Here is a 12,339-nt window from a genome sequence, read left to right as displayed (position 1 = left end):
GATGGCTACAAGAACCGTCTCACTGCAGTTATTTCAGCCAAAGGAGGTAACACTCGCTATTAGGGGCAAGGGTGTCCTATCTTTTTCCTCAGTTAGAATAGGCATTTTTGTAGAATGACATTTACAGAAGATCTTGAAAAGACTTTTCTTCAGTTTTCTTTGTTTAGTTGGATTACTTTAATCTCTCTGTATTGTTGAAACGGAGATGAAATAACCTTTTATTAAAAATGTTACAAAAAACCACATGCTTTCAAAGGGTGTCCTAATTTTTTCACATGACTGTATATTATGAGGTAACCATGAGGTAACCATCTGTCACACCAGCCTCAATGTTTTGTTAATCAGAATTTTATGTGATGGATCAAAACACAATAGTCTAGGTTGGTGAAGTGAAATGAGAAAAATATATAAATAAAACTATTGTTTAGATTTGAAAAAACTGAAAATTGGCATGTGCATATGTGCTCTGGTGCAACCAATTACCTTCAGAAGTAACATAATTAGTGAAATGATGTCCACCTGTGTGCAATCTAAGTGTCACATGATCCGTGATTACATATACACACCTTTTTTAAAAGGCCCCAGAGGCTGCAACACCTAAGCAAGAGGCATCACTAGCCAAACACTGCTAAGCAAGACCAAGGAACTCTCCAAACAAGTAAGGGACCATGTTGTTGAGAAGTACAAGTCAGGGTTAGGTTATAAAAAAATATCCCAATCTTTGATTATCTCCAGGAGCACTATCAAATCTATCATAACCGATTGGAAAGAACATGGCACAACAGCAAACCTGCCAAGAGACAGCCGCCCACCAAAACTCATGGACCGGGCAAGGAGGGCATTAATCAGAGAGGCAGCACAGAGACCTAAGGTAACCCTGGAGGAGCCGCAGAGTTCCACAGCAAAGACTGGAGTATCTGTACATAGGACGACAATAAGCCGTACACTCCATAGAGTTGGGCTTTATAGCAGAGTGGTCAGAAGAAAGTCATTACTTCCAGCAAAAAACAAAAAAGCACATTGTGGGTTTGCAAAAAGGCATGTGGGATACTCCCAAAATGTATGGAGGAAGGTGCTCTGGTCTGATGAGACTACCATTGAACTTTTCCGCCATCAAAAAAAACGCTATATCTGGCGCAAACCCAACACATCACATCACCCAAAGAACACCATCCCCACAGTGAGACATGGTGGTGGCAGCATCATGCTGTGGGGATGTTATTCAGCAGCCGGGACTGGGAAACTAGTCAGAGATGAGGGAAAGATGGATGGTGCTAAGTACAGGGATATTATTGAGCAAAACCTGTCCCACTCTGTGCGTGATTTGAGGCTAGGACAGAGATTCACCTTCCAGCTGGACAATGACCCCAAACACACTGCTAAAGCAACACTTGAGTGGTTTAAGGGGAAACATGTAAATGTGTTGGAATGGCCTAGTCAAAGCCCAGATCTCAAGCCAATAGAAAATCTGTGGTCAGACTTAAAGATTGCTGTTAATAAGCGCAAACCATCCAACTTGAAGGAGCTGGAGCAGTTTTGCAAGGAGGAATGGGCAAAAATCCCAGTGGTAAGATGTGGCAAGCTCATAGAGCCTTATCCAAAGCGACTTGGAGCTGTAATTTCTGCAAAAGGTGGTTCTACAAAGTATTGACTTTAGGGGAGTGAATAGTTATGCACATTTTACTTTTTTGTCCTATTTGTGGTTTGCTTCACAATAAAAAAAAAAACATCTTCAAAGTTGTGGGCATGTTCTGTAAATTAAATGATGCAAATCTATAAACAATTCATGTTAATTCCAGGATGTGAGGCAGCAAAACACAAAAAAAGTCAAGGGGGGCGAATACTTTTGCAAGGCACTGTATTGTGTGATGACTATTGTTGAGGGAATTGAAATATCTGAAGTGGACTTCAATCCGAATTTCAGGGAAAATTAGATTGATCTCAAAGCCCAATTTTCTTGTGCTTCATAGTAATGAATACATTTTCCCTGAAATGGCAGTAAAAATTAAAATATCATAGTCACCTCATCCAGTAGAATGCAAAGAGGCCACCGCGGCATCTTGCTTGAAGATCCCACGCAAAATCTCATGTGCTGTGACATATGACATCACCACGCTGGCCAGCGTGATGAACTCATCACGCACAGTGTGAGATTTTGCGCTGGATCATCAAGCAAGATGGCCACGGCGGCCTATTCGTGCTCAAATGAATAAGGTAAATACAACTTTTTTGTGTTTTATGATTAACCCCTGAAAGGCCTTAATATTAATCTCAGATGCCACGATCAGCGATGAGCGCATGCCATTGAGTCTGCTACTTACAAAGAAATGCGTTTGAATGTGACAAAGTAATTTGTCATGATGCAATTATTTTTTTTATTCTGAGAAACGGCCAAATAGAATTTTTAAGAACTTCGCTCATCTCTAGTAATGACACTTACTACTAGCTTTCCCCTTTCCAGGCTGATTTTTTACTAGATGAAGATCAACTCTGTAACCGACAAAGTAATACTGTAGGGGATAAAAAAAAACATTCAGCAAGCCCTTGATGTGGCAAATTCAAAATCAGTGATTCCAGTTATTTTTAGGGCCCATTCAGATGGCCGTAGTGCTTTGTGGATCCGCAAAACACAGTTACCGGCTGTGGGCATTCCGCAATTTGTGTCTGCAACCATAATAGAAAATGCCTATTCTTGTCCGGGATTGTGGACAAGAATAGGACAAGATCTATCTTTTCCTCGAAGCCACGGAACAGAACCACGGATGCGGACAGCACACGGTGTGCTGTCCGCATCTTTTGCGGCTCCGTTGAAATAAATGGGATTGAACCCATTCCGCAAAATTGAGGAACGGGTGTGAACTCATTCATAATGCAGTCTGAATGAGCCCTTACTCTGTGGTGTATTTCTTACTTCAACTTAAAGGGGAATCTAAAGTCAGATAATGACCTATTATTTAAATCAAACACTTATGTTAAACACATTTATTTTTTTCACATTCTATGTCTCAATCTGTGGAAAGAATTCTGAAACGTTGGCCGTTTTTACATTAACAACACAGCACACACATTTCATTATATATTGTAAAGATTACTTTTCAGACACCATTTTTTCATTATCATTACAATGAAAAGTAATATTTGTATTATATATCTAGAGGCAGATGACAGAACATCCTACTATACCCAATAGGCGATAATTCAGCTCCACCTCCCTCTCCTTGCACTGACTAGCGCACAGGTCACAGTGTGTGCTCACAACTAGAGTTGAGCGAACACCTGGATGTTCGGGTTCGAGAAGTTCGGCCGAACATCCCGGAAATGTTCGGGTTCGGGATCCGAACCCGATCCGAACTTCGTCCTGAACCCGAACCCCATTGAAGTCAATGGGGACCCGAACTTTTCGGCACTAAAACGGCTGTAAAACAGCCCAGGAAAGGGCTAGAGGGCTGCAAAAGGCAGCAACATGTAGGTAAATCCCCTGCAAACAAATGTGGATAGGGAAATTAATTAAAATAAAAATTAAATAAATAAAAATTAACCAAAATCAATTGGAGAGAGGTTCCATAGCAGAGAATCTGGCTTCCCGTCACCCACCACTGGAACAGTCCATTCTCAGATATTTAGGCCCCGGCACCCAGGCAGAGGAGAGAGGTCCCGTAACAGAGAATCTGTCTTCATGTCAGCAGAGAATTAGTCTGCATGTCATAGCAGAGAATGAGGCTTCACGTCAGCCACCACTGCAACAGTCCATTGGCATATATTTAGGCCTAGCACACAGGCAGAGGAGAGAGGTCCCGTAACAGAGAATCTGGCTTCATGTCAGCAGAGAATCAGTCTGCATGTCATAGCAGAGAATGAGGCTTCACGTCAGCCACCACTGCAACAGTCCATTGGCATATATTTAGGCCCAGCACACACACAGGCAGAGGAGAGAGGTCCCGTAACAGAGAATCTGGCTTCATGTCAGCAGAGAATCAGTCTGCATGTCATAGCAGAGAATGAGGCTTCACGTCAGCCACCACTGCAACAGTCCATTGGCATATATTTAGGCCCAGCACACACACAGGCAGAGGAGAGAGGTCCCGTAACAGAGAATCTGGCTTCATGTCAGCAGAGAATCAGTCTGCATGTCATAGCAGAGAATGAGGCTTCACGTCAGCCACCACTGCAACAGTCCATTGGCATATATTTAGGCCCAGCACACACACAGGCAGAGGAGAGAGGTCCCGTAACAGAGAATCTGGCTTCATGTCAGCAGAGAATCAGTCTGCATGTCATAGCAGAGAATGAGGCTTCACGTCAGCCACCACTGCAACAGTCCATTGGCATATATTTAGGCCCAGCACACACACAGGCAGAGGAGAGAGGTCCCGTAACAGAGAATCTGTCTTCATGTCAGCAGAGAATTAGTCTGCATGTCATAGCAGAGAATGAGGCTTCACGTCACCCACCACTGCAACAGTCCATTGGCATATATTTAGGCCTAGCACACAGGCAGAGCAGAGAGGTCCCGTAACAGACAATCTGGCTTCATGACAGCAGAGAATCAGTCTGCATGTCATAGCAGAGAATGAGGCTTCACGTCACCCACCACTGCAACAGTCCATTGGCATATATTTAGGCCTAGCACACAGGCAGAGCAGAGAGGTCCCGTAACAGACAATCTGGCTTCATGTCAGCAGAGAATCAGTCTGCATGTCATAGCAGAGAATCAGGCTTCACGTCAGCCACCACTGCAACAGTCCATTGTCATAAATTTAGGCCCAGCACCCAGGCAGAGGAGAGAGGTCCCGTAACAGACAATCTGGCTTCATGTCAGCAGAGAATTAGTCTGCATGTCATAGCAGAGAATCAGGCTTCATGTCAGCCACCACTGCAACAGTCCATTGGCATATATTTAGGCCTAGCACACAGGCAGAGGAGAGGTTCATTCAACTTTGGGTAGCATCGCAATATAATGGTAAAATGAAAATAAAAATAGGATTGAATGAGGAAGTGCCCTGGAGTCCAATAATATATGGTTATGGGGAGGTAGTTAATGTCTAATCTGGACAAGGGACGGACAGGTCCTGTGGGATCCATGCCTGGTTCATTTTTATGAACGTCAGCTTGTCCACATTGGCTGTAGACAGGCGGCTGCGTTTGTCTGTAATGACGCCCCCTGCCGTGCTGAATACACGTTCAGACAAAACGCTGGCTGCCGGGCAGGCCAGCACCTCCAAGGCATAAAAGGCTAGCTCTGGCCACGTGGACAATTTAGAGACCCAGAAGTTGAATGGGGCCGAACCATCAGTCAGTACGTGGAGGGGTGTGCACACGTACTGTTCCACCATGTTAGTGAAATGTTGCCTCCTGCTAACACGTTGCGTATCAGGTGGTGGTGCAGTTAGCTGTGGCGTGTTGACAAAAGTTTTCCACATCTCTGCCATGCTAACCCTGCCCTCAGAGGAGCTGGCCGTGACACAGCTGCCTTGGCGACCTCTTGCTCCTCCTCTGCCTTGGCCTTGGGCTTCCACTTGTTCCCCTGTGACATTTGGGAATGCTCTCAGTAGCGCGTCTACCAACGTGCGCTTGTACTCGCGCATCTTCCTATCACGCTCCAGTGCAGGAAGTAAGGTGGGCACATTGTCTTTGTAGCGTGGATCCAGCAGGGTGGCAACCCAGTAGTCCGCACAGGTTAAAATGTGGGCAACTCTGCTGTCGTTGCGCAGGCACTGCAGCATGTAGTCGCTCATGTGTGCCAGGCTGCCCAGGGGTAAGGACAAGCTGTCCTCTGTGGGAGGCGTATCGTCATCGTCCTGCCTTTCCCCCCAGCCACGCACCAGTGATGGACCCGAGCTGCGTTGGGTGCCACCCCGCTGTGACCATGCTTCATCCTCATCCTCCTCCACCTCCTCCTCATCCTCGTCCTCCTCGTCCTCCAGTAGTGGGCCCTGGCTGGCCACATTTGTACCTGGCCTCTGCTGTTGCAAAAAACCTCCCTCTGAGTCACTTCGAAGAGACTGGCCTGAAAGTGCTAAAAATGACCCCTCTTCCTCATCCTCCTCCTCCTCCTCCTGGGCCACCTCCTGTTCCATCATCGCCCTAAGTGTTTTCTCAAGGAGACATAGAAGTGGTATTGTAACGCTGATAACGGTGTCATCGCCACTGGCCATGTTGGTGGAGTACTCGAAACAGCGCAACAGGGCACACAGGTCTCGCATGGAGGCCCAGTCATTGGTGGTGAAGTGGTGCTGTTCTGTAGTGCGACTGACCCGTGCGTGCTGCAGCTGAAACTCCACTATGGCCTGCTGCTGCTCGCACAGTCTGTCCAGCATGTGCAAGGTGGAGTTCCACCTGGTGGGCACGTCGCATATGAGGCGGTGAGCGGGAAGGCCGAAGTTACGCTGTAGCGCAGACAGGCGAGCAGCGGCAGGATGTGAACGCCGGAAGCGCGAACAGACGGCCCGCACTTTATGCAGCAGCTCTGACATGTCGGGGTAGTTGTGAATGAACTTCTGCACCACCAAATTCAGCACATGCGCCAAGCAAGGGATGTGCGTCAAATTGGCTAGTCCCAGAGCTGCAACGAGATTTCGCCCATTATCACACACCACCAGGCCGGGCTTGAGGCTCACCGGCAGCAACCACTCGTCGGTCTGTTGTTCAATACCCCGCCACAACTCCTGTGCGGTGTGGGGCCTGTCCCCCAAACATATGAGTTTCAGAATGGCCTGCTGACGTTTACCCCGGGCTGTGCTGAAGTTGGTGGTGAAGGTGTGTGGCTGACTGGATGAGCAGGTGGAAGAAGAGGAGGAGGAAGCCGAGAAGGAGGAGGTGGCAACAGGAGGCAAAGAATGTTGCCCTGCGATCCTTGGCGGCGGCAGGACGTGCGCCAAACAGCTCTCCGCCTGGGGCCCAGCTGCCACTACATTTACCCAGTGTGCAGTTAGGGAGATATAGCGTCCCTGGCCGTGCTTACTGGTCCACGTATCTGTGGTTAGGTGGACCTTGCTACAGATGGCGTTGCGCAGTGCACACTTGATTTTATCGGATACTTGGTTGTGCAGGGAAGGCACGGCTCTCTTGGAGAAGTAGTGCCGGCTGGGAACAACATACTGTGGGACAGCAAGCGACATGAGCTGTTTGAAGCTGTCTGTGTCCACCAGCCTAAATGACAGCATTTCATAGGCCAGTAGTTTAGAAATGCTGGCATTCAGGGCCAGGGATCGAGGGTGGCTAGGTGGGAATTTACGCTTTCTATCAAATGTTTGTGAGATGGAGAGCTGAACGCTGGCGTGTGACATGGTTGAGACGCTTGGTGACGGAGGTGGTGGTGGTGGTGTTGGTGGTACATCCCCTGTTTGCTGGGCGGCAGGTGCCAACGTTCCTCCAGAGGCGGAGGAAGAGGCCGAGGCGGCAGCAGCAGAATAGGCCGAGGCGGCAGCAGCAGAAGAGGTAGCAGGGGGAGCCTGAGTGACTTCCTTGGTTTTAAGGTGTTTACTCCACTGCAGTTCATGCTTTGCATGCAGGTGCCTGGTCATGCAGGTTGTGCTCAGGTTCAGAACGTTAATGCCTCGCTTCAGGCTCTGATGGCACAGCGTGCAAACCACTCGGGTCTTGTCGTCAGCACATTGTTTGAAGAAGTGCCATGCCAGGGAACTCCTTGAAGCTGCCTTTGGGGTGCTCGGTCCCAGATGGCGGCGGTCAGTAGCAGGCGGAGTCTCTTGGCGGCGGGTGTTCTGCTTTTGCCCACTGCTCCCTCTTTTGCTACGCTGTTGGCTCGGTCTCACCACTGCCTCTTCCTCCGAACTGTGAAAGTCAGTGGCACGACCTTCATTCCATGTGGGGTCTAGGACCTCATCGTCCCCTGCATCGTCTTCCACCCAGTCTTGATCCCTGACCTCCTGTTCAGTCTGCACACTGCAGAAAGACGCAGCAGTTGGCACCTGTGTTTCGTCATCATCAGAGACATGCTGAGGTGGTATTCCCATGTCCTCATCATCAGGAAACATAAGTGGTTGTGCGTCAGTGCATTCTATGTCTTTCACCGCTGGGGAAGGGCTAGGTGGATGCCCTTGGGAAACCCTGCCAGCGGAGTCTTCAAACAGCATAAGAGACTGCTGCATAACTTGAGGCTGAGACAGTTTCCCTGGTATGCATGGGGGTGATGTGACAGACTGATGGGGTTGGTTTTCAGGCGCCATCTGTGCGCTTTCTGCAGAAGACTGGGTGGGAGATAATGTGAACGTGCTGGATCCACTGTCGGCCACCCAATTGACTAATGCCTGTACCTGCTCAGGCCTTACCATCCTTAGAACGGCATTGGGCCCCACCATATATCGCTGTAAATTCTGGCGGCTACTGGGACCTGAGGTAGTTGGTACACTAGGACGTGTGGATGTGGCAGAACGGCCACGTCCTCTCCCAGCACCAGAGGGTCCACTAACACCACCACGACCATGTCCACGTCCGCGTCCCTTACTAGATGTTTTTCTCATTGTTATGGTTCACCACAACAACAAATATATTATTTGGCCCAATGTATTGTATTCAAATTCAGCGGGATATAAATTTGAGGCCTAGTATTTAGGCGCTGGGTGACCGGTATGGATTTAGTGACAGAATTAGACTTGGAAATGCACAGAAGCGTGTGTGTGAAGTTATTCTGAATGACCCAATGTGCACCTTGAATATTATATACCCTTTTTGGGATAGATTTCAAATAGCTCTGATATAGCAGGAACCACTAAATTATGAAATTGCTAAATTGGGAATTGTACTTCAACCCAGAACAAAAAATGTGCTTTGACGGGCACTAAATAACTTTCCCAGCTACAACAGTACAGCGGTAACGAGAGATTTAGAGGGATTTAAATTTGAGGCCTAGTATTTAGGCGCTGGGTGACAGGTATGGGTTTAGTGACAGAATTAGACTTGGAAATACACAGTAGCGGGTGTGTGTGAAGTTATTCTGAATGACCCAATGTGCACCTTCAATATTATATACCCTTTTGGGATAGATTTCAAATAGCTCTGATATAGCAGGAACCACTAAATTATGAAATTGCTAAATTGGGAATTGTACTTCAACCCAGAACAAAAAATGTGCTTTGACGGACACTAAATATCTTGCCCAGCAACAACAGTACAGCGGTGGGTAACGAGAGATTTAGAGGGATTTAAATTTGAGGCCTAGTATTTAGGCGCTGGGTCACCGGTATGGATTTAGTGACAGAATTAGACTTGGAAATGCACAGAAGCGTGTGTGTGAAGTTATTCTGAATGACCCTATGTGCACCTTCAATATTATATACCCTTTTAGGGATAGATTTCAAATAGCTCTGATATAGCAGAAACCACTAAATTATGAAATTGCTAAATTGGGAATTGTACTTCAACCCAGAACAAAAAATGTGCTTTGACGGACACTAAATATCTTGCCCAGCAACAACAGTACAGCGGTGGGTAACGAGAGATTTAGAGGGATTTAAATTTGAGGCCTAGTATTTAGGCGCTGGGTGACAGGTATGGGTTTAGTGACAGAATTAGACTTGGAAATACACAGTAGCGGGTGTGTGTGAAGTTATTCTGAATGACCCAATGTGCACCTTCAATATTATATACCCTTTTGGGATAGATTTCAAATAGCTCTGATATAGCAGGAACCACTAAATTATGAAATTGCTAAATTGGGAATTGTACTTCAACCCAGAACAAAAAATGTGCTTTGACGGACACTAAATATCTTGCCCAGCAACAACAGTACAGCGGTGGGTAACGAGAGATTTAGAGGGATTTAAATTTGAGGCCTAGTATTTAGGCGCTGGGTCACCGGTATGGATTTAGTGACAGAATTAGACTTGGAAATGCACAGAAGCGTGTGTGTGAAGTTATTCTGAATGACCCTATGTGCACCTTCAATATTATATACCCTTTTAGGGATAGATTTCAAATAGCTCTGATATAGCAGAAACCACTAAATTATGAAATTGCTAAATTGGGAATTGTACTTCAACCCAGAACAAAAAATGTGCTTTGACGGACACTAAATATCTTGCCCAGCAACAACAGTACAGCGGTGGGTAACGAGAGATTTAGAGGGATTTAAATTTGAGGCCTAGTATTTAGGCGCTGGGTCACCGGTATGGATTTAGTGACAGAATTAGACTTGGAAATGCACAGAAGCGGTGTGTGTGAAGTTATTCTGAATGACCCTATGTGCACCTTCAATATTATATACCCTTTTAGGGATAGATTTCAAATAGCTCTGATATAGCAGAAACCACTAAATTATGAAATTGCTAAATTGGGAATTGTACTTCAACCCAGAACAAAAAATGTGCTTTGACGGACACTAAATATCTTGCCCAGCAACAACAGTACAGCGGTGGGTAACGAGAGATTTAGAGGGATTTAAATTTGAGGCCTAGTATTTAGGCGCTGGGTCACCGGTATGGATTTAGTGACAGAATTAGACTTGGAAATGCACAGAAGCGTGTGTGTGAAGTTATTCTGAATGACCCTATGTGCACCTTCAATATTATATACCCTTTTAGGGATAGATTTCAAATAGCTCTGATATAGCAGAAACCACTAAATTATGAAATTGCTAAATTGGGAATTGTACTTCAACCCAGAACAAAAAATGTGCTTTGACGGACACTAAATATCTTGCCCAGCAACAACAGTACAGCGGTGGGTAACGAGAGATTTAGAGGGATTTAAATTTGAGGCCTAGTATTTAGGCGCTGGGTGACAGGTATGGGTTTAGTGACAGAATTAGACTTGGAAATACACAGTAGCGGGTGTGTGTGAAGTTATTCTGAATGACCCAATGTGCACCTTCAATATTATATACCCTTTTTGGGATAGATTTCAAATAGCTCTGATATAGCAGGAACCACTAAATTATGAAATTGCTAAATTGGGAATTGTATTTCAACCCAGAACAAGAAATGTGCTTGAACGGACACTAAATAACTCGCCCAGCTACAGCACTAGGGACAGATTTAGCTGGATATAAATTTGAGGCCTAGTATTTAGGCGCTGGGTGACCGGTATGGATTTAGTGACAGAATTAGACTGGGATATGGCCAAAAAATGAACAGACTATTGCTGGTTAAATGCACTTGGTGTGACAGCTTCACCCTGATGTAGGCTTTAGCCAAAAAACAACCACACCATTGAGGGTTAAATGCACTTGGTGACAGGCGCAGCTTGCCCCTGATTTTGTATATGGCCAAAAAATGAACAGACTATTGCTGGTTAAATGCACTTGGTGTGACAGCTTCACCCTGATGTAGGCTTTAGCCAAAAAACAACCACACCATTGAGGGTTAAATGCACTTGGTGACAGGCGCAGCTTGCCCCTGATTTTGTATATGGCCAAAAAATGAACAGACTATTGCTGGTTAAATGCACTTGGTGTGACAGCTTCACCCTGATGTAGGCTTTAGCCAAAAAACAACCACACCATTGAGGGTTAAATGCACTTGGTGACAGGCGCAGCTTGCCCCTGATTTTGTATATGGCCAAAAAATGAACAGACTATTGCTGGTTAAATGCACTTGGTGTGACAGCTTCACCCTGATGTAGGCTTTAGCCAAAAAACAACCACACCATTGAGGGTTAAATGCACTTGGTCGCAGCTTGTGCTGGCGCACCACAAGACACAAAATGGCCGCCGATCACCCCAGAAAAATGAGACTGACAAACGGTCTGTGCAGCCTAAAAACAGTGAGCAATTGAGGATCAGCAGCTCAATGATCCACAGCTGCAGATCGATCAGTTAATCAAGTCCTTTGGAGGAGTTAATCTGCCTAATCTCGCCCTACTGTCGCAGCCGCAACCTCTCCCTACGCTAATCAGAGCAGAGTGACGGGCGGCGCTATGTGACTCCAGCTTAAATAGAGGCTGGGTCACATGGTGCTCTGGCCAATCACAGCCATGCCAATAGTAGGCATGGCTGTGATGGCCTCTTGGGGCAAGTAGTATGACGCTTGTTGATTGGCTGCTTTGCAGCCTTTCAAAAAGCGCCAAGAAAGCGTCACAAAAGCGCGAAGAAAGCGACGAACACCGAACCCGAACCCGGACTTTTACGAAAATGTCCGGGTTCGGGTCCGTGTCACGGACACCCCAAAATTCGGTACGAACCCGAACTATACAGTTCGAGTTCGCTCATCCCTACTCACAACACATTTCTATGTATGATGATGTTTTTGGACTCTTCTGCTTTCCAGGATACTGCTGTAACAGAAATCTGCTGGACTGAAGACTGGTCATCACCATCTCCACATTACTGTACAATTATTCCAAATAGGTTTAAAACGTCATGAACCATGTAAGGCAGAAATGGGT

This window comes from Bufo gargarizans, chromosome 5 (assembly GCF_014858855.1).
Source record: "Bufo gargarizans isolate SCDJY-AF-19 chromosome 5, ASM1485885v1, whole genome shotgun sequence".
Lineage (NCBI taxonomy): Eukaryota > Metazoa > Chordata > Amphibia > Anura > Bufonidae > Bufo > Bufo gargarizans.
This window is presented reverse-complemented; position numbering follows the sequence as displayed.